At 34.1% G+C, this 24,483-nt stretch overlaps 1 protein-coding gene and 1 non-coding gene across 2 annotated transcripts in view; one reads left to right on the top strand and one right to left on the bottom strand.

Annotated features, from left to right (window-relative positions):
• Positions 1–24,483, bottom strand: part of Epha3 (EPH receptor A3) — a 345,157-nt gene that overhangs the window by 92,028 nt on the left and 228,646 nt on the right. The window lies entirely within an intron of this gene.
• LOC114087831 (U6 spliceosomal RNA) lies at positions 6,912–7,018 on the top strand. Its single transcript, XR_003581893.1, has one exon. It is a non-coding gene; the product is annotated as a U6 spliceosomal RNA (small nuclear RNA).

The raw sequence follows: 24,483 nt of genomic DNA, 5'->3' as shown, positions 1-24,483 counted from the left end.
GAAGGAAAATATTCTACACTTTTGTTAGTTTATTATCAAATGTATGGAAGAAATTATAAATTAGCAACAAAATTTCTTCAAAATAAAGATTAGATAACCCACAATAAAAGCTCAGTTTATCTCTTACATTAATATTTAGATATTATTTACCTTTGTTAAACCTTTACACCTGGAAGGACTTAAAATTAATTTTAAAAGACTTAAAATTAATACAAAATTTAGTTCAGGAATAAATAAATACAATATTTCATAGGGTGACTCCTATTTTGTGGCACAGACATTTAATCAAATTGGAAAGTAATAAGAATAAGAATTGAAGCATTTTTATGAAGTGAAAAGACTAGAAAAGCAAAGTGATAAAATGTAGGGGAGGACCATGTGTTTTCTTACTCAAGATATAATTATTTAAACAAATTAGTTTTTTTATTCAGCAGTTCAATACAGACACATCCTTTTGTGTTTAAAACTGTTTTCTGAATTTTCCCTTTAAAATGACCAATTCCAAATGAGATAACGTATCTTCTTTGAGAGTCAAATGTTAAATTATTCTATTTGTTTTATTTATGGTTTAAGGTAACTATCTCATTCATCAAGAATAATGTTCTCCACAGTCTTCAGGAGACAGAGACTAAGCCTTTCAAATGAATGACTATAAAGTGAATAGCTCCTGCCAAAGGATGAATCATTTGATTTAAAACACATTTGTAGAACCAGTTTTGGAACTGTGCACCCTTGTTAATTTTCTCTTTTGTGATTTCCCTTCTCTCTGTAGGTTGCTAATCAAAACCAACATTGAGACAGTGCCAGGTTTCATGGAGTGGTTAAGAGCATTCCTAGAAGTGGCACAGATGCCAAGCCATCAGCTTTTTGTAATTAGAAGAAATAAAAAGTTTGAGCTAAATTTGAATAAAAGCTTTCTGTATTTTTAAAAAAGTATCTTGAAATACAGAGGCCTGAATGTAACCATGAGGGTAACTGATGGGCTCCATCATACTTTAGAGTTATTAAGCCCCAAACTTGTGTCTGAGGCCTCTTCAATTCCACGTCATAATTAGGCAGACCATCAATTGCTTTGTATCTCTTCTCTTGAGACACCTTGTCTTCTTGTCTTCAGAGTCTACTGAGCCTGGCTACTTCTAAAATCTTCAAATGGATCAGTTTATATGTTTGAGGGCAGGTACTATCAATTCCAGTTTTATTTGAATGTTTTAGATTTGATTGAAAATACTTTATAATGAAACTTGTGCAGACATTTTTCTTTCCTATTTCTGCTGTATCAATTTTAGATTTTTTTTAGAACTGAACACAACTCTCTGGGCTAGGAGTAAATCACAGTGTCTCAAAATCATTAAACATAAAGTTGAAACAAAGAAATTACTGGAATAAAAAACAAAAACAACCCCACAAATATACAAACAACTAATGAAGGATCTTGCAAAAGTAGTTTTATAACAACTGTATAAAGTTGGTTTTTCAGGAGATTGTTTTTATATTCTTACTTTATACCCACTCCTGAATTGTAGATGTTTTGAGTAGGTGCACAAAGAAGATTTGCTTTAGATGCTATACTGTATTATGATTATTATATTCTTCACAACAACTTCTTCATACTTCATTCAGTTCATAGCCTGTTTAAAGAAAAGTGACTTTTTATCTTTACCATATTTCCCTCCTTTCCCTTCAGAGTTGAGAGAAATAGGTGTCCTCCTTTCTTTCTATGTCTAAGAGCTGGTATTGATTTTATTCCTTCTTACCATTCCTTCAGTCCTCAGAGACACTCTCTGCCTTGACCTAACTTGCTAACCCATACTTTTCCTCTTCTTCTCAGATGAGCTTCAATACAGAAGAGAGAGAGGGAGAGAGAGAGAGAGAGAGAGAGATGTCTGATATGGTCATCAGATTAATCGAGGTTTAAATATGGTTCAGGAATATCTGTGTAAACATAGTCATTTTGCCTCACTTCCCTCCATGGGAAATTTACAAAGAAAATGGTTGCTCTCCATAACTGTTCTTTTCATTCCAATTATTGGGGTAAATGTTACACAAATATCTGTAAAACATTACCTATCATGGTATTTTCAGAAACAACTAGCATTTGAATCAGTGGACAGAATAAGGATGATCTATCCTCATCAATGTCAGTAGACATCATTCAAATACTGAGGATCTATACTGAATGAAAGGGAGTGGAAAAGTCACTCTCTCTTCAAAATCTGGAACATCCACCTCACCTACCCTAAGATACAGAACTAAGAGTTCTCAGGCTTCCAGTCTCATACTAAATCACATTACCAGGTTCCCTGGTAATTCAGCTTACAGAGGCCAGATGTTGGGGGTCCTTGTCCTCCACAATCACATGAACCAAGTCCATTAATAAATCTCCTCTCATTTATATCTCTATATATCCTATTGGTTCTGTTTCTCTGGAGATCCATGATTAATGTACTACCTTATAATTGTTTCTAGTAATGATAATTATATTAAATGGTATGAAGAGTGCATTAAATGGGATTCAGAATATAATAATCACAGTGTGCTCCACATAATAGGGGCACTTGTAATCCAAATTCTGCCCCCAAATTTCATTCTAAATTGTCTCAAAAATAACTTAAACTATCCCAATACCCGATGACAGAGACATTTCTATTGAGATCTAACTCTTAAACTCCAATATTGACATTTTCTGCACATCTCTCTTACTTAAAGCATATCTAAGAGTGCATATTTGGAAAAGGCTGAAGTTAGTCACTGTGAAGGTGACAAATGTGGACCATGCCTGGATCATGCCCTCAAGGAACTTAAAGTACAATAGAAAAGAGTAAAAGCGTATAAATATCATTCTATCACAAATTAGAGTGAAGAGACATCACAAGAGAGATACAGATACCAGTAATGTAGTGCTGTGGGAGTTCAGATATAAGGACAATTATTTCCAAAAAGAAGAATTATCAAAAAATTAATGGAGGTGTTGGCATTTAATCTGGGCTATAAAGAATGAAGGACACATAAATGTATATAAGTATGTTTGGGATAAAAGTGATCAAATTTGCAAAAAAAAATCCTAAATAAGAAGAGTTATATTTATCTTAGTAACCAGGAGTACAGTCGATTATTTTTAGAGATTAGTGTTAAGCCAGTTACAAAGGGCTTTAATATATAGGATAAGAAGTTTGACTTTTTATTTTTCCCTTTGCATTATGGGCAACCATTATTTAGGTAAGCTAAGTTACATGCTTCTATATGTTAGTAAGATTAACCTCTCAGCAATTATTTCATCAGTGTTTTGCAGACATGGATAAGAACTGGTCTTTGAGGAGTCATGCAATCTGACAAGCAGGGACAGAGCTAGAAGCAGAGTCCTGTGGGATTATGAGTGGCCTGGCTTACTCTAGTTGGGGAATGGAAAATTTCCTGCCAAAAATGAATTATGAAATGGTTTTTTGAGAGATGAGGAATCAGCTGAGTGAAGAAGGGTAATAGAATTTCCTATAAATGGATACAGATTAAATAGAATTAGAAAGGCATGAAACTGCAGAGTGTGCCCAGGATTAAAAGGATCTGTATTGACAGCATAAAGTGGGATGGTATTAAGTGGCAGGTAGGTCTGGAGCAGGGTGTGGAGAGCTTTTATAAGTCCCAGCAAAGCACTTGGTGCTTTATAAAACTGATGAGGTAGAAGAGCAATTTCAGACTAGTAATTATTATAATAATGCAGATGAGGGGTAAGAACCTGAAATTAATAACATCAATGAAGACAGAGAGGATGGTATAGAAATAGGAGAGAATATGTGTAGGTGGAATCAATAAGACATGATAATTCTCTCTACACCTTGCTAGACATTTGATTAGTGCCCACTGTGTTTGAGACACTAAGGGAATATATCAAAATGCATCAAAGAACAAAACAGACCAGAATTCCTTGTCTGATAAAGCTTATCTTTCTTGAGAAGAACTGAGAGAAGAGGCAAAAGAGGCCAAGATTTTATAAATTGTGCCTTTTTTTAATATGACTATTTCCTAATTAAAGACAGCTTGGATTCTAAGGCTGGCTCCTTCTCTTATGCTCAGCAACTATCTATTGCTGTTCTCAAGATGTCATACCTGATGCTATTTTTTTAAATTCATATTTTATATCCCCTCCTTTTCTTTTTCAAATATCATGATTCCCAAGTATAAAACTCATATTTATGAAAGTTCTTTTCGAAGCATCAGGCATTACTTGTCACTGCTTACTTTTTATAACTCTCTGGATGAACAACCTGTATTTTGCCTTATTTTTATCATTTCTAAAATTCTCCACATTATCTTATAATGTGTTCTTCCTGCTCATGAGCTCAATCAACAGATTCATCATCCATCTTATTTTCTACACTTGTTTTAGCTATCTTCATGTTTAAATGAGTTGCAACGCCCCCTTGGTCTTTAATTCACACCTGGTCTATCCATACAGAGGATTCTGGTTTTAATTTCTAAAGGTCAGCTTCTCCTTCCCTCAAGTTTTATTCAGATCTTTATTTCCTCTTATTATGGTTATGGTTAGTTTGTTAACTCATTTCCTTTCTTTCAGCTTCATCTATTTTTCTAAGTCATAGGCCAGATCATGTCACTCTTACACAGAAACCTGCATTCCTTTCTGTCTGCCCCATCCCAAACCAGAAGCCCCACTACCCATAGAATAAATAAAAACACCCAAACCAAGTGAATACATTACACAGCAGTCTTTGCACAGAGATGAGCTTCTGTCAGGGGAAATTAGGAGACAGAGACACTGCTCAAGGACACTGGACTGATTGCTTTACTCCTCATTCCTCTTTCATGGTTGGTATTAGTGTTGCTGAAGTGGTTCAGGAAGCAAAAGGGCTCAATATATGCAAATATTTCTTTAAACTTGAAGAGCACACATTCTTGCTGTAGTTTTTCCAGAATGTGTGACATAGAACTGAGCACTAAAGAGCAATGGAGCAGCAAGATTACTCTAAGTTTCCATGCCTGGCAGGGCCATTGCTGTACAGAAAGACAGGCTGTTTCCCTGTAGAAAACCAAAACCTAGGGTGCAAAGCTGAGCCAAGACATATTTTTGTGCCATAGCCCATTTATTTCCATTAAGTACTAAATCCTGATCTAAATATGTTTGGAAATGTGAGTGTGTTCTCATTATTTTTGTCAAACAAATTCCCCCATGATCATGCAGACATACACACTTTCCAGACTATACTACCTACTGAACATTTGCCCTGCTGTGCTTCAGCTGGATGGCAACAATGATAGACAATGCCTTTTCAACCTCTCTGTTCTATTTCCTTGTTCATTTTGTAGGTACCTTTCATTGTTCACCTCAACCGCTGCCCCCATCAATAAAATCTTCCTCTACTCCTAGACTGGAAATAATCATTCTTGCTCTTTATTCTGATGCATTTTCTTTGCACACACTATATAGTTAGCTGATTAAATTTTGAAGTATAAATCCCTTAATGGTAGCAAGTATGCAATAACTATTATGATATCTTCCCACTACATAACATAATGTTGGTCATGTAGCAATATTCAACAAATATTTTGCAATTAAGTTAAATAAATATAAAATTTTATTGCTATGAAGTACAGGTACTTCATAAAATAAATTTTGGGGCAATCTTTTAAAACAAAAGACTGAACAGAATGCAGAAGAAAAAAATAAGTATCAGGTAATGCATAATTTGGAATGTGGTCTTTAAGTTACACTGATTGACTACCTTGGCATTACTCTACAATAAGTTTGGGCAAAAATTAACTACAAATGGATATTCAAATCTTTTGCAATTTCCTGGATTCAGAAAATACTGATAAGATAATGATCATATCTTTCATTTGCATAAAGCCTAGAAAAATATGTTTTTTGCAGTCAAATAATATTATTGTATATAAATCTAGTTTTTAACAGAGGCTTACTCATCTTCTATTTCTGCAAATTCAATATGTATGGCTAAAGGCCAAGTGGTTTATTGAAGCTCAAGCTGTCAAGTGAAGGAACTGTAGATTTCTTCCTGTCTGCACATTTGCAATTGGGAAAGAATTTTTCTTTCCAAGAACTTCCTGAGAACTTGCTGAATAGACTAATCTGTAGAGTGTTTTAGGGATCTTTATGCTCATTTTCAGAGATTCTCAATCTGTAGGACTGGCTTGGAGTGGGAACATGGTGGTGTGATGAAAGGCTTCTGAGTGATTTTGTAGGAATTTTGGGTTTAAAAATCACTGAGCTATGGGTTTTCATTAATAGCACTACCTAAAGATAATTGACAAGCCCTCAAGTGCTACTAGTGACGGTCACAATACTGTCTTGGGTATAAGGACATTGCTAAAAAAGACAGGAAAGGAAGGGATATAGGGAAGACTGACTTATTAGGCCTGATGCTTTCAAAATTCTATCTACAGGGGCACATAAGAAAGTCTTCTCCAAAAGGATAATCCTGGAATTTCTCTAACATGTATGGTCTAGGGATTCATTCAAAATAGAGGCAGCCAACTATTCTTCTGGCAGAGAATTGATATTCCAAACATAAAAATAGCTCAAAAAATTACCACAGAAAAAGTAAATAACCTAGTCAATAAATGGTCAAATGAGCTAAGCAGACATTTCTCAAAAGAAGTGATAAAGTGGCCAACAAATATATGAAAAACTGCTCAACATCTTTAGCAATCTGAAAAATGCAAATAAAAACTATACTGAGATTTCATCTTACTGCAGTGAGAATGGCAGTCATCAAGAATAAAATAATAAATGCTGGAGATGGTGTGGGGGAAAAGGAACATATATACATTTTTGGTGGGATTATAAATTAGTATAATCACTGTGGAAATAAATATGGAGGTTCCTCAAAAGGTTAGGAATGGAATTACCATATGACCATACACCATTCCTAAGTATTTATCCTGTGCTCGCTTCGGCAGCACATATACTAAAATTGGAATGATACAGAGAAGATTAGCATGGCCCCTGCGCAAGGATGACACGCAAATTCGTGAAGCGTTCCATATTTTTAAAAATGACAAAATCATAGAATTTGCAGGGAAATGGATGGCATTAGAGCAGATTATGCTAAGTGAAGCTAGCCAATCTCTAAAAAACAAATGCCAAATGTCTTCTTTGATATAAGGAGAGTAATTAAGAACAGAGTAGGGACGAAGAGCATGAGAAGAAGATTAACATTAAAGAGGGATGAGAGGTGGGAGGGAAAGGGAGAGAGAAGGGAAATTGCATGGAAATGGAAGGAGACCCTCAGGGTTATACAAAATTACATACAAGAGGAAGTGAGGGGAAAGGGAAAAACAAATACAAGGGGGAGAAATGAATTACAGTAGAGGGGGTAGAGAGAGAAGAGGGGAGGGGAGGGGAGGGGAGGGAGATAGTAGAGGATAGAAAAGGCAGCAGAATACAACAGACACTAGTAAGCAATATGTAAATCAATGGATGTGTAACTGATGTGATTCTGCAATCTGTATATGGGGTAAAAATGGGAGTTCATAACCCACTTGAATCAAAGTGTGAAATGTGATATATCAAGAACTATGTAATGTTTTGAACAACCAACAATAAAAATTTTTTTAAAAAGTATTTATCCTAAAGAATTAAAGTCAGCCTACTCTTAGTGATGGGGGTATATCCATGTTTACATTAGCAGAATTTACAATAGCTAAATTATAGAATCAGCCTAGTTGACTTTCAATGGATAAATGAATAAAGAAACTGTGCTGTATATATAGAATGGAATTTATTGAACCACAGGGGGAAAAAAACAAAATTATGTCATTTGCAGGAAATGAATAGAATTTGTGAACACTTTGTTAAAAGAAATAACTCAGTGGTCATGTTTTTTCTCTTATGAAAAAAACTTCAGAGGAAAAATGGCAGGGCATTCTCACGAAAATAAAAGTGAGATGAGTAGAGGAGGGAATTAGAGGAGAGAGGAGGGAAGAAAAAGGAGAGGTACTAGACAACTAAATTGACAAAATTATATTATTATATTATGTGCATGAAAAATATGTAATAAGGAATCCCACTCGTATATTATTAGAATGTGGTAATAAGAATACTTCTACTTGTTTACTAAAATAAAAGTTCCTTTTCTTATGCACATATATGAGTACACCACAATGAATCTCAATATTGTGTACATCCACAACACTAAGATATTAATTAGACTAAGTATATTCCATGCTTGTATAAGCAGATCAAAACATTCTACTGTTATGTATAACTAAAAAGAAAAAATTAAAAATTCAATAGAAAAAAAATTAAAGGTCCTATTATAATTAAAAGACAATAAAGACAGCAATTACACTTAGACACAAAAAACACATACAAATTCCCTGACATAGGGACCTCTGGAAGATTAATTTTATGTATCAGATTGACACATAAAATATTTTTTCCAGGTACTTGGTCAAACACCAGTCTAGATGTCACTGTAAAAGCATTTTCCATAATAAATAAATAAATAAGTACATTTTGAGAAACCAGATTGAACTCAGAAATTATGTGACTAAGGCTGAAGGCCTTAATAGAAAAAGACAAAAGTCTCCCAAGAAATAGGGAATTCTAAATCTAGTCTGCCATCAGACTTAAGCTACTATAGCCACTCTTCATAGGATTTCAGCCTTCCATCTTACCCTGAAGGTTTTGAGCTTGTTAGCCCCCACAATAGCATGAGCTAGCTCTCTTCCCCCTCACCCCCCACAGATTCATTCTAGTCACTCTGTTTTTCTAAAGAAACTTAACTAATGTATTTAAAAGAGTGATTTGCAAAATTACTCATACACTTGAAAACTGTTTCAGAAAAGAGTAGACAGATACATAGTTTTATACAAGATAGCGTGGTAGAGCTATTTTCTTTGGGGTCACAGCCAAACTACCTTACTAATTTTATCACAGTTGAGAAAAATGAAGATTAAATATATGCCAGTCTCCTTCTCTACTTAAATCCTAGTTTGAGTTGGTAAATATAACTGGTCAATGAGGGTGTGTGTGTGTGTGTGTGTGTGTGTGTGTGTATGATATATATATGATATATATATATCATCTGTAAGAAAATCAAAACTTCATCCACTGGGCATATATGGTTCGGTTGATTGTGCTGGACAAGGGCTAAAGACTGGAGACTTCTCTGCTTTTCTCCCATGTTGTGTGCAATAACCACCTGTCAATCTGGTGTTTATCATAAGCACTCAATCACACATGTTGAGTACATTCACCCCTGCCCCACTTTCCCAAACTCCAACCCCACACTTACAAACTCACCTACACTCCTTACACAGTGTTCAAGGAAAATGTCTGCTCCACTCTCTGCACTACTCATTAGAGTGGCCAGATGAAGCATTCTTGTTGTAGCCTTTGTGACAGGAAAAAACTGTAAACTGTGTGCGGGTGACTGCAGTTAGGATGAGAAGCCGTATATGGAAATATATATAGACAATAAAAGCAGCTGCCTGGCACCAATTGCAATAGAAAGGCAGCTGCTTTCTCTACAGTGAGGTGGAGCAAAGCTTACTCTTGGGCAGCAGTTGTTACTTCAGTAATAATGCCCCAGGCTAATTAATCCCCCATCATCTCCACAATTATTTGGAGAACAAAAGGAAAATGGCTGAGTTTCTCCCTGGATCAAGGACACACATAATGAATTTCCTTCTTTGAATGGTTCATTCCTCAAGATAGCAGACATGTTCATCTCAAAAACAAATGATCTTACACTTGATGAATAGCCGCTAATTGTACTTGGAAAAGAGAAGATGGACCACCACACAATTTTTTTGAAAGTAGTAATTGTGGTCATTAATTTAGGAGTGGAGTCACCTCACATTGTTTTTCTTAAGGTTTCATACTATTTTGCTTTATGAGTCTTTATTTGTTCATTATTATTATTATTTTATTTATTTATTTTTTGCAGCACAAGGAACTGAAGCCAGCACCTGGCACATTACCACTAAGCAAGCACTTTACCACTAAGCTACATCCTCAGCCCTATAAGGAGTCTTTAGGTTCTTCATATTACAATTAAGATCTTAGGCAGGGAGACTGTCATTCTTTCGTCCTTTCACTTTAAATATTTTTAAGACTTAATGCTCACTTTGGGAACAAAACACATAAAATGCTAGCTTTTCACACTGCATAATTGTAGTCATTTTATGTTATATTTAGATACCTCCTATTAGGAAGAAGTAACAAAAAGGGAATTATTAAGCGATGTTCAAAGGCCAATTCTCATATAGTCCCCACCCTGGTGGTTTTGTGAAACTCAAGTTATTATCACCTCACCAGGCTAAGGGAATAGCAGGAAATGGGTATAGAAAATAGTGACCCAGGTCTATGGAGGTGAGTGTTCAGAAATGCCCATCTTAACTCCTGGAATCCTTAAAGGGAGAATTTCATTAAGTAAAGGCAACCTTTCAGTATTCCCTAGACTAAACTGTGAAACATTTTTGAAAAGCAGAAAATCCTTATTTATGGTAGGAATGTTTGAAATTCAAAAGATAAATGCCATTCGGAATGCAAGTATGTTCTAGGTATCTAATATGTAATGGGACACAGCTGTAATAACAGCCACTGAAGCAGGGGCCTCCCTATATCATGTCATTAGTTGACTTGTTATAAGCCGATCTTCTAGCCCTTTTTATAAGGGCCACTGGGGTAAAAAATAAATATATCATGTACTGAACATCTGTGGTTTTGTCACAAAGCACGACTCAGATCAAATTTCAAGCTGTATCCTAGGCTATACATAATACCCTTTAAAAAGTGATGCTTAGCAGAAAGTATAGATTAGGAACTCAAAGGTCTTTATTTCCAAAGGGCAAAGATATGAGAAGACCTGGACTGTGCCTTGGATAACACAAAGGGCGACTCTTTTCTCACAATCCTTTATTTATTTATTTATTTATTTTTAGTTCAAAATATATGGACACTTTAGATAAGATTCTGAAAGTGGGTATTTTGTATATGAGATGTTAACTGAGAAAAGAAAATACTAAATACTCAATTTATTAACTTAGTGAGCTTCCATAATTGTGAAACAACATTTAAGTACATGCATTTATCAGCAGAAATTTCTGCCTGAGACTGTTTTTTTAATATATCTATCTGATCATATAAAAAGTTATTATTTTCATATTTTTCTTTGGTCAGATAACAAATAATGGATTCTCCTTTCAAAGTATCCATGAGAAGTAAATTAACTATTTGAAAGAAGAAAATTCTACCATTTATAAAAATTTACAAGAAGCTTGATTTTGTAGAGAGGGCAAGGGTGAAGAGAAGGAATCCAGATAGAAGACATTTTCAATAATGTAGACATGACACAATGTGGCTAGGTGGTGCAATGGATTGGGTAAGCACATTTTATAGAATGTGCTGGTGGAGCAAATGCAAGGTTTGAGTGAAAGAGAGGAGTCTGATGACTTCAATGGCTGTTATCTCAATTATCTCAATGACTGAAAAAGATGGAGTTGCCCTTACCTAAAATAATGGTCTGGTGCTTTTTCGTGCCATACTGACCCTACCAGCATGTTATTATTGGTAGCAGGCAGTGTAATACTAACTCTTTTCCAAGTGTACCCTTGTAATTGATGAAAGAGTCTTAGGCTTTAGATAGACAGATATTTCTTATATAATTAGTCCTATTTTTTCTAGTGATATTAATTTTCTATCTATAAGAGTAAACTTACTTCAAATACATTACTGAATAAAAAATAAGGCTTAATTTAAGTATATTGTTAAGTTACAAGAGTCTTGGTGATATCTCAATGAAGCATCATTGATAAATGAATAAATTTGGAATGAAAGCAGCAAGGTGTTTACCAGAAATTGGGAAGTTCTGGTATGTTGGAAAGACTTGGGTTTGAATTCTGCTCAACCACTAAGTTAGATAAATGGAGCTACTTAACTACCTTCTTGAAAACCAATTCTACTGTACATAATGGCAATAATACAGAGTGGAGTAGGGCCTAATGATATCTATAAAATGTCCAGTACAGAGTTTGCAAATACCTAGTATTCCACACTTGGTTGCTACAGTAAATAATAAATATTTTCATTTTGTTCTCACTCAGTAGATACTTAGGTTACTAGGACAATCCAAAATATATATACAAATAATTATATAGTATCAACTGCCCAAAGGTTTATCTGTACCCAAAATACATGCAAATCAGACTTATTCTATTATATAGAATTTCTCTTCTCTGATAGATTTCTTTTTTGGGAACTCATTTCAATAGTTTTTTTTTTTTTTTTTACTTTACTCTTAAGAAAATGAGCAATATCTTTTAAATTTTACAATAGACAGCATTTTTAAACATAAACTTTCTAACAAATATTAGCAGACAAAGGAGTAAAATCTGAGTCACTACTATGCTATCAGAGTTAATTCATGGATGTGTTATTGAGAACTATGATTATTCATAATTACAATGTTTATTATGAACATGTCTAAAATTTCAACAATTTCTTCATCTGAAATGAAGAGTGACATTCATTTTAATAATTACTAATAATTACTATTAGTTATATTTTAGTTGCATTATTATTTACTATATTTCATATGGTAAAGGTCTATAATTTTTTAACTAAGTAGAATATGTTGTTCCATATTAATAACAGAAACCTTGGTTTATCAACAGGGTAGAGAAATAGTTAAATAAGCAAGTCTGGTGTGGAGTGTTTCATTATAGATGTTTAAATATGTGTTCTTATGCAATTACTTAAGATCCCATGTTTTGACTTAGTGTTTTCAAAAGATCAGATACAGTCAATTGGAATGACCATTAAACAACACATGCAACTATGATTTAACTTGTACATAACTTAAAGCATTTCATATATTTCCCTTCTACCTCTTAATGAAGTTCTTTGGGATGCAAAACAGACCTATTACATATGATATTAAAAACCAGTGCATATAGACCATGTGTAATAAGTAGGTTTTGTTTCTAGCCTTTAGTAATGGCAGAAAATAAAGAAAACTTTTATATATGATTTGGTTTTATCTGTAAATTCAAAATAAATCTATTTCCTTGGGTGGCTTCTTTGGGCTTCTGGTGCCTGTTGAAGTCTCCTGGCAGCTGGCCTTGCCTGCTTTTTCATGGCCAAACCAATCAATTTCATGCTGGGTTCTTAAAGTCTCTAAGATCTCCTGGACTGGGGGCTCCTTGAAGATAGCAACCACATCTTAATCATCATTGTGTCCACAGTGCAGCTAACACAATAGAGAGCTCAAACCAAGTGCTCCATTAATGTTCAGGAAAAGGCATGGGGGAGGATTAATCAAGTGTGATATTTATTGCCAGGGAAAACCAGGAGTTATCCAAAGTTATTTTGATCTTTGAGAGTGCATTTGTTGATAAATGTTCTCTATATTCATTAAAGACACAAACTACCAAGAACTGATCACTTAGTAAGTAGCCAGGGCCATATGAAGTACTTCCATATGCATTTGTTCTTGTCTTCACAACATCCCAATGTAGATGTGATCATTATTAACAAAATGAGATGGTTAGGAATAAAACTACTCAAGCTTAAATAATTTACTTAAAAATAGAGGCTTTTTTTTCCCTCAGTACTCTTAAGTTTCATAAACTTTTGAGGAATTTACTCTTTAGACTTTTTATTCCTAGTTGAAAAAGACACATAGATAACATGCACAAACCTACAAACATACACATATACACATATAAATATTGAGTGACTGTAAAACCTTGTTTTTCCAGTTGTTTTATATTAGAATTTTAATAAACACATCTATCTTGTACATATCTGAATAAGAATTGATGAAAAATAGCTTAGAATAGAAACATATCTCAAATAAGATTGATGAGATTCATTTTTTAAATGTTTCAGAAATGAAATTTCAAATTAAAACAAATTATTCTACCATGTGAATTCAAATCAAAAAGTAAGTATGCTTTGTTCTAAAATGGTCCTTTAGTAGGAGTTAATGGAACAGTAGACAATGTATGTCAGATATCAACTATGAAAAGCCTTTTTGAAAACATTGTAGTAGAAAGAAAATAAAATAGGCTTCATTCATTGAAACTGACATAACGTTGCTTCCTGGCATGCTGTGAATCTCTATAAATAACTGCAGCTTGTCCTCTTCCTTAGAAGATATACCCAAAATTACCATCCCCAGATGAAAAAGGATGATCAGACTCTGTCCCTCTAATTCAAATAGCTTGATGAACCAAACAGAAGTTTATGATGCAACATTTTTCTTACGAAGTCTGTGGTGAAAATGATTATTTTCAAAGGATATTTTTTTTCTTTTTGGAATTAAATTTACTAGAATGTACTTTAAAATAACAATAGCAATAATTGACAGTCTAATGAGTTAAAGTAAAAGGTTAGTATTTCTTAAGTAATTGAAAAGTTTTTGCCTTCTGTTTCAACATGATAATGGTAAATATTTATTATTTTAACTCTTTTTTTTCTAGATTTATTCTCACAATATTATTTTGCCATCTGGTTTTTCCCTATACCTCTGTCTGCCACTTTAATCTCTGCAGACGTCTTTTTCTTTATTGTTCCTTTATTTGCTTTTCTAATCCCTTTATGTAATGGGTGCATTGGGAAATCTCAGAAGTTCAGACCAATATATCCAAATTCTTAATTTTAAAAAAAGAAACTCTATTTTCTCCAGACATGGCAACATCATCACAATTATACAGGAGGCAGAAAGCAATAACTTATTTAAGCAAGTCTCAGTTACTTATGCCTCTCATTTTATTTAGTGTTCATAACAATGTGTGTATGGCAATTACTATTGCATCCATTTAAAAAAGGAATAAACATAACAGTAAGCTTAATCTAATAGCTGGTTAAGTTCATATTTTAAAAAAATTGGGATGGAATCTATAAGCAAATCAAATTTTAAAATGCAAAAAATATGCACCTCACTATTAAATTGGAACACCTGGATTTACCACTCAACTTTTATTCTGCCCAATTTCACTCTGACTCTTAAACACTGTTTTCTTCCCATTATATTTGCTTCAGTTACAGGTAAATGATGAATTATTTTTCCATGAGCTTGTGATAGTTTGCATTAACTACTTTCCCTAGAATATGAAGAAAACTTAGAAGTGATAAGTCTGACTGGCCATCATAGCTGACCTATCCCGAGGTCCAAATCAAAGAGCAGGTACATAGATGAAACTTTACCTCTTTTTAAAAACTTGTTCTTATTAGTTGTACATGACAGTAGGATGTATTTTGACATATTACACATATATTGAATATAAATTTCTATTCTTCTGGTTGTACATGATCGGAATTACATTGGTTGTATATTCATATATGAACAAAGGAAAGTTATGTCCAATTCAATCTATCTTTCCTATCTCCATCCCAGCTCCTTTCCCCTTCATTTCCCTTTGTCTAATCCAAAATATTTCTATTCTTCCTTACCCACCCCTCCTGTTTATTGTGAGTTAGCAACCACATAATAGAGAGAACACTTGACCTTTGTTTTTTTGGGATTGGCTAATTTCACTTAGCATGATATTCTAGAACTCTTCCTACTCAATCTAACAGCTCTCCTTTGAAGCTATTTCTTGAACAGTATCGTGACCAAAGATAGAATTTTTCTTTTTTGTTGGCTCCTTATAATTAATTTTCTCTAATGCAATAAAAATGACAATCAGAGATTATTTCTGGATAATAACAAATTGCCACAAGAAATGCTCTCAAATTAACATCAGTAATAGTAAATAAAATATAAGGCTATTTTATAATTTTGAGAATTATTTTGTTCAGTTTGGCAAGAAATAAAGCAATTCAGATTTTAAGCCCTTATCAGTAATGCTCCAATCATGTGAAATCTTAATTAAAAAAACAAACAAAAACACACATGATCTGTGTGTCAAGAGGTCAAGATTTCCCATTAATATAATATCTTTTTATATTTATTTTTCAGAGTTACTTGATTTTGTGCAAAGCTTCTCCTTCATGAGCCATGGCACTATGGTTTGACTATGGATAGGGTTCCCCAAATATATCAAGGTAAAGTTGCCAGCATTGGGAGATTCTGTGGACCTATAAGTTGTTGGGCTTACTGGGAAGTCCTTAAGTTAAGGGGACCACACACTTGAAGGGCTCTGTGGTACCCTGGTCTCTATCTCTCTCTGTTTCCTGAATGGAAGTATGAATCTTGATCTGACAGGGTCATACTTCTATGACCTGGCATGATGTGCTGCCCTTATCAGAGGGCCAAAACAATGAGTCAGCCTGATCTTGAACTTGAAATCCAGAATTGTGAGCCAATGAAGTAAATTATTTTTACTTCATAAATGGCCTAACAGAGGTATTTCATTATAGTAACACAAAGCTTACTAATACTCATAGGAAAAGGTAATTGCTAATAGTAACAAGTAACAGCTTTCAAATTCTATAGTCACAGACAAGACATTTATCCACTATGGCCATATAAAGTTATTGTAAGAATAAAGGTACATATGTACATGACTTTAATGCAGTGCTCCTCATATCAAGAGGAGTTAAATCACCAACTTTTACTGATGAAGGGTAGAAAATGTGAACTCCTCATCCTTCCTTGGCATTCTTTTGCTTGAGGTGAATGTTGTGGAATTTCAGCACCCCTGCTTACCGGGATGCCTTACCTCACTGTCCATGTAGTTTATATACTTATGACAAACTTATGACAGATGGTCATAGAGTCCCTTGAGGTAGAAGTGTATTTATTTTTTAACTGCACAGTGGTACTATATGGAGATAGTATTATAAAGTCAGAATACCAGGCCACATAATAATTATTAAAACTGAGGAAATACTTTTGGAGATGTTTAAATACAATAAAGAATTTATTACCATAGAGTTAGACAAGTGGTAGTCAGATTTTTGTGTTTGGGAACAGAAAATCTTTTCCTTCTAAATACTTGTACTTATTCAATTTCTCAATATTTTACATATAATGCAATTATTACCTAAGTGTTATATTTAAGATAATCTTAGAGTTATAGAGCATAGTCAAAAGATAAATCATGACGTTTGGTGCATTTTAAGACTAAAACTGTTCTGACTGGGAGAAATAGAACGAGAAAGATTTCTGTAGAATAAACTATTTTGCTTTTGGAAGAATAGAGTTTAGATAAGACGAATTAGCACTCAATGGCTATTGCTTTCTTAATCTCTGCTGGCTGCAGTTAATGTATTTCCTACTCTAGCTGATTTGGAAACACCTTTAAGAGAGGCTGCACTTGAAAAAGTAAAAATATACCTCCACCACAGGTATGCTCCATTAGTATTATAAGGCTTAGAAATGAAGACTGGACAAGCACTCAGTTTAGATTTTGGAAGCTCCCAAACTGTCCTTTGCTCATATTCTGTATTGGTATGGCTGTAAGCTCATATGAAGATTTTGGATAGCTGTCGTATTTTGAAGGGCAATATATGGTTTTACTTCTCTTTGGCCTCTTTCTCACCCTCTGTGCCAGGATAAGAGGCTGAAAGGCATCATTAACATGTTAAATGATGTCACATGTTTTAGAGACACCATGATACATCCATGCAGAGTGATATTCCCGAATACACAGGTCTCTGCCTAGATTTCAAAATGGAAAGGCAGAAACTAAATTATCTTACAAGTAAAATGCACTGAGCAAATTATAATGTATATATTCACTTGCAATCTCTAGGCCAGATTCATACCTCACTTGTTGAGAGAAATAAAAACTTAAAATTGTAATTCCTAGGATTTATTACTCATATAAAGAAAGAGGGAGGTAAAGAAAGCATCACACTACATTGTTGAAGTCACATGATCTCTACTAGTTTGTGAGCGAACTTTTTACTTTTTCTCTTTAGATATACATGACAGTAGAATATATTTGACGTATTATACATACATGGAGTATAATTTATTCTAATTAGGATCCTGTTCTTGTGATTGTACATGATATGGAGTATCACTCTGGTGTATTCATATAGGAACACAGGAAAGTAATGTTTGATGCATTCCACTGATTGTAACTGTATTTCAATCTTCAGGTTTGCTACCATGATATTACAAAATGTTTTCCTTTGTTTTCTGAAATAATTCATGATGACACTTATGGTGTCTAATTTTGTTCTAAGTTGCATAATTTTGTAGGAAAATCCACCACTACAGGGGCCATATACGGTTTTACTACCAGATTCAGCTGAATGCTTTTTCCAACTTTATTCTGAAATGTTGACTTTTCAGAAATGCTAAAGGATTGGTGGTTGTCTTTGACTTGAGATTATATATATTTGTCACATATATTTATGCTATTTCTAAATTTCAAGAGCATATAATGGATGATCTTTTGCTCATTGAAATAACAGTTCATAAAACTAGGTGAGAAAGGTTCTAAAATTATTTTATATGATGAAAAATAGCACATGGTACCCCATTAATGTGTATAGTTTTTTGTGGTTTTATATAACAGTTAAAAATAAATTTGAAACATTTTTAAACTTGAAAAAAATGTATTAATTGATAAAATTACATTAGTAACAAAGTTATGAATTGTAGTCCCAGAATGATAAAATGCAAATTAAAGAAAATTAGAATCGGACCTCTAGTTCAATGCTTTCATTCTGTGGATAGCAATTTTTGACCAGAAGAAAGGAGAGGGTTTGTAAGACAAAAACAAGGGGTTTGTCTTTGATCCTTAAATTAAGTGGAGGACAGAGATTATTATAACTAAAGCCAAGAACATGAATGCTTTTATTACATTCAGTAGTCTCTAAGATGCTACCTTCTTTGCATAAACTAATGGTTTTTCCATAGGACATCTAAATAAAATTAAGTCATGTCATCTTTGTTTAAAATGATAGCATTATTTGCAGATCATTTTTGAATAGAGCACCAATTGTGAAATTCCTAGAGTAATATCAAGCACCTGAGAGTTCATGTCAATAAGTATTTGTACCCTGTCCCTTCATATTTGTTACCTGACATGAATTTATAGAAACATATTTACTTATTCATTATTATGGATAGAAACTACATTACAAATAAAAACTGGAGACAAACAGACATTAATTTGGTTTTGCCACAGGGGGATTAGTACAACAATTGACAGAAGTTGGCTAATATTTGCAGATGCAATCCTAATATAGAGCAAAGCTAATATCTTGATTTTGATAAATTTATTGAGGTTATATAAGCTTGTCAAATTTTTAAAAGAAATTTTGAATAAAATATTTAGGTGAAAATGGTCATAGTCTCTTCAAGTAACTCTCAAGTGGTTCAGAAATAAGAAATATCAATTTATAAAAAGAGATGGGGGAAAGATTGATAAAACAACTCTGATAAATATTAATTTGGGGAAATTCTGGCCAAAGGTAGATTGATATAATGTGTGCTGTTATACTATTTTGTAATGTTTTCATACCTGTGAACATATAAAATTTTATGAGGTAAATTGCACACCTGTGTGTAGAATTTCAATAAAATAAATTTTTTAAAAAGGAAAAGTTAATTCATTCTGGAAAATTGTTGGGGTTAGGACAGCATTCATAAAATGGTAGGGGGAGCTAAAATGGAATTTTAAAATATATAAGAAATGTGCTTCTCTGGAACCAAAATTTCAAAGGGAAAGAGAGAAATTTTAGAAAAAGAAAATATTGGGGTGATATACAATGATACATATACAAGGATCCAAAGAACAAAGAACATGTCTTTTGACTAATACACATTGAAAGAAACATGGTGAACTTTACCTAAGACTAAAGAAAGCTAAAGCTGTTTGTTCATTTAACTGCAGAATTCCAAGACAAAAAGTTTGAGGACTGGCAGTACCTCCATTTCAATGATTTTGAATCCAAGTAAAAAAGGTCAAAATTTCCTGAAGCTTATTTTTTGATGGAATTTATCACTCCAAAACTATAAAATATTATTTTAGAGTTGAAAATAATAATTAAAGATAATACTAATATTAATACAATGATTATTCATTCTTTGATAATAATTCAGTCACTCAGTTGCAAGAATTGTACTTAATTGGCCCATCCTCTGCTTCTTTTAAGATCAAGCTACTTAAAACATGCATTAAATGAGGGTACACTTTCTTCCATGAACAATGTTAATCTCCATTCAATATCCCACCATCTAATTTTCAATTTGCTTTTTTTTCATGCCCTTCCAGGCTTATTTCCTTTTACCACTCAAGAAGACCCATCCTCTCTTCACAGTGTAGTCTTCCTGTAATGCAGGGAACTCAGCTCAAAGACTTTGACATGTGTACATTTTTTCCCTTTAAACCTGTCTAATTTATTTCTAGTTTACAAAATATATCTTAAGTCTGCTCTCTGAAAATTTTCCCTAAAATCCTTGAACTACCACTTCTTAATTATATAATTACATACAGTTTTGAACAAACTTGATTCATTCAAATTTAAAAACTGTATTTGGATTGTGATTTCCTATAAGACAGAAATATATAATATATGGATATAAAAGAAGCACTTCAACACATCTTTTGAAGGAACACCTGAACCTGCAGTACTGAGTCCGGAACACCTGTGCTACCCCCGTGGACTGGAACACTGCACTGTGGTTCCCTATCCACAGACCAGTGGCTCCATCCAAACCGCCTCCATCTTGGGACATTGCCACCACTGCAATAGCCCTCCCCATGTTAATTTTATCCCGGAACAACAGACAGGGCCAGGAGGCAACTGATCATTGAGGCACTAAATACCACAGTGCAGCATCACTGAACAGGCTGCCTAAAGACATTGCACAGTCCATCCTTCCAGTCACACTTCTGAAAGCAGTTGCCTTCATCTTGGGACACTTCCACCACCATCTTGGGTTACCTCCACTTCTACCTTTGCCATCTTTACTTGGGGAAGCTTCCATCTTGGGACACCAACGGGGTCTGGTACCTATAGGTTTCATGCTATTGCCACCACCAATTAGGGAAGTGGCCACTTCCATCTAAGAACAACCACCAGGACCCGGTAGACCATCACCAAGTCCCTGTGGGCTCTATTGCACCAGAGCACAAGACATAAAGAACCAATAAATGGTATGGATTCAAACTAAAAAGCTTCTTCTCAGCAAAGACACAATTAATGAGGTGAAAAGAGAGCCTACATTTTGGTAGCAATTTTTTTTTTCACACACACGTCAGCTAGAGCACCAATTTCCAGGATATATAAAGACCTCAAAAAACTTAAAACCAAAAAACCAAACAACCCAATTGATAAGTGGGCTAAAGGGCTGAACAGATCTTTCTCAGAAGAAGATATATAACCAATCAACAAATATATGAAAAAATGTTCAACATTTCTAGCAATTAGAGAAATGCAAGTCAAAACAACTCTAAGATTTCATTTCACTCTAGTTAGAATGGAAAGAATACAAACAACAATAAGTGTTGGCAAGAATGTGGGGAGAAAGGCACACTCATACATTGCTGACGGGATTGAAAATTGATGCAACCAATCTTAGAAAACTTGGAATGGAAACACCATTCGACCCAGCTATCCCACTCCTCAGTCTATACCCAAAGGTCTTAAAAACAGCATGCATCAGTAAAACAGCCATATATCAATGTTTATAGCAGCACAATCCATAATTGCTAAACTTTGGAACCAATGTAGATGCCTTTCAATAGATGAATGGATAAAGAAACTATGGTACATATACACAACATAATATTACTTAGTATTTAAAGAGAATAAAATTATGGCATTTTCAGGTAAATGGATGGAGTTGTATAACACCATGGTAAGAAAAATAAGCCAATCCCCCAAAACAAGGGGATAGGGGCTGGGGATGTGGCTCAAGCGGTAGTGTACTCACTTGGCATGTGCAGGGCACTGAGTTCAATCCTCAGCACCTCATAAATGTAAAATAAAGATGTTGTGTTCACCAAAAACTAAAAAATAAATATTAAAAATTTCTCTCTCTCTCTCTCTCTCTCTAAAAACAAACAAACAAACAACAACAACAACAAAAACAGGGGATAAATGTTTTCTCTGGTAAGTGGATGCTAATCCATGATGGGGGGAAACATGGGATGAGTGGAGGAACTTTGATGGGGGAAGGGGAGGGGGAAAAGGGTTTAGGAAAGACAGTGGAATGGGAAGGTCATCATTGTCCTAGGTACTGGTATGATTGCACAAATGGTGTGATTCTACTTCATGTACAAACAGAAAAGCAAAAATTTCTGCTCCATTTGTGTATAATGAATTGAAGAATACTGTAATGTGTAACTGATTAGAACTAATAAAAAATACATCTGTTGATCTTTTAATCTTTTTGCAAAAATCTCAGTGAAAGGAAGTGCTGAGCAGTATGATATTTGAATTTAAACTAATATATTTCAGTTCTCACTCTTAACACCAACCAACCAAACCAACAAACAAACAACAACAATAAAAAAACCACCTAATAACCCTTCCCAAAAATGGGCAAAATAATTAAACAGACATTTCTTAAAACATAACAAACACAAATGCCAACAAATACATGAAAATAATGTTCAATATCTTTATCAATCAGTGCAATGCAAAACAAAACCACATCGAGATTTAATCTCACTACTGCCAGAATGCAATTTCTAAAAATACAAATAATAACAACAACTGTTGCTGAGGATGTGGGGGGGAAATGTACACTCAAACATTGTTAGGATTACAAATTAGCACAACCACTCTGAAAAGCAGTGTGGAGATTTCTCAAAAACCTCAACCATATAACGCAGATATCCCTTTCCTTGGTATTTATCCAAAATAACTAAAATTGGCATATTACAGTGATACAGGCACATCAATGCTTATAGCAGCACAAATCATGATAGCTAAAATATGGAACCAGCCTGGGTGCCTGTCAGTAGATGAATGGATTAAGAAATGTGGTATGTATATACAATAGAGTTTTAGTCAGTCATAAAGAAGAATGAAATTATGGCATTTGTTGATAAATAGATGGAACTGATGAACATTATGTAATGTGAAAAAAAACAGACTGAGAAAATCAAGAGTGAAAAGTTCTTTCTCACACATGTGGAAACTATAGCAAAGTAAGGGGAAAATAAGGGGGGAGACAGTGTTAGATATCATAAAAACAAAGGAAAGATCAGGGGAGTAGAAGGTGACTGTGGGGGAGGGACAAGGGACAGAAATGGGGAGGAAATGTGGAATGAATCCAAGAAAATTACACCAGGTGCATGTACAAATATACCACAGGGAATGCCACCCTTCTGTCTATCTATAAAGTACCAACTAAAAACATGTGAATGAGTAGAAGACAGACCAGTAGAATAGAAGAAGGGGAATAGTGGCGGTGGAAGGAAATGAGGGACTCTGGGGACTGAAATGCAGTAAATTAAATTCTATGTATGTATGATTATGTGAAAATGAAACCAACTATTTTGTATAATTTTAACACACCAACAAAAGGAAAAATAAACAAGTTTATCTTTCAAATGAGTTAATCAATAAATATTTGAGTAATTACAATATGTTAGAAGGCCTTGTTCAAGTCTACAATACAAATGTGACAACTCATGCCCACGTAAAATTTACATTCTCCCTAATAATTGAATTCAATTGAACATAAAGAGGAATTATTAAAATGAGGAAATTATTACTGGTTTTTGGGTTGGAATTGATATAGACTAAGAAAAGAAATCAGACTTCAGGATTCAAAAGGAAGAGTATGAATGAGAGAACCAAAGGAGAAATAAAAATTACTCTAGGAAAAATCTAATCTTAGATTCAAAACTTAGAAAAAATATTGTGAGATAATGAAGAAGTAGTCAAACAATTTGTAATGTGCACTCTTGTGTGTGTATTGCCATTGACTTATGTGCATTTTCCTCGAGGATGAAGAAAAAACTACAAAACAGATGAAAAGAAAGGGACAGAATAGTGCTTGTTAAGATGCTAGAAAAAAGGAGATTTCTCTCAAGATTCATTAAAGAGTCCAAAATCAATGGGAATTAGTGAGCACAGATGGGAGAAATTAGATTTAGAGAAGGAGGAGATAGATAGCATTTTCTTTTCTGTCTTCAATTTTATGGTCTTAGAATATTAGGAAGAAATAATTATCTTTGAATACTGAGGGAGTAAAGGATGAGATTAGGTCCTGGGAAGGGTGAAGAGGATGACAATTTTTTGCAGAATCCTCTTAAGAAGCCCTGTGATAGTGACTGAGCATCAAGGACTAAAGTTATTGTGATGGGTTGTGGTAGATTGTCCCAGCAAGCCCCTCTTTGTCTCCTAGGCAGTATGCCTTTTTTAGCTTTGTGCCATGAGTCACAGGATGGCAGAAATGAGTAGGGCAATAGGAATTGAAAGTGAAGTTGGGGTTGGGAGGCAATGCAGGAATTTGGTCTCTTGATGAAATATTGGAAATGCTTCTTGACTCTAAGTTTCTCCAGAAGTTAAACAGGTGTGTGTGTGTGTGTGGGGGGGGGGTTGGGGATATATGAACTTCAAAATTCCTTAAATTTTTTGTTAGT

This window comes from Marmota flaviventris, chromosome 8, assembly GCF_047511675.1.
Source record: "Marmota flaviventris isolate mMarFla1 chromosome 8, mMarFla1.hap1, whole genome shotgun sequence".
NCBI classification, from domain to species: Eukaryota; Metazoa; Chordata; class Mammalia; order Rodentia; family Sciuridae; genus Marmota; species Marmota flaviventris.
The sequence above is the reverse complement of the archived record's forward strand: the minus strand, read 5'-3'. Positions and strand labels throughout refer to the sequence as shown.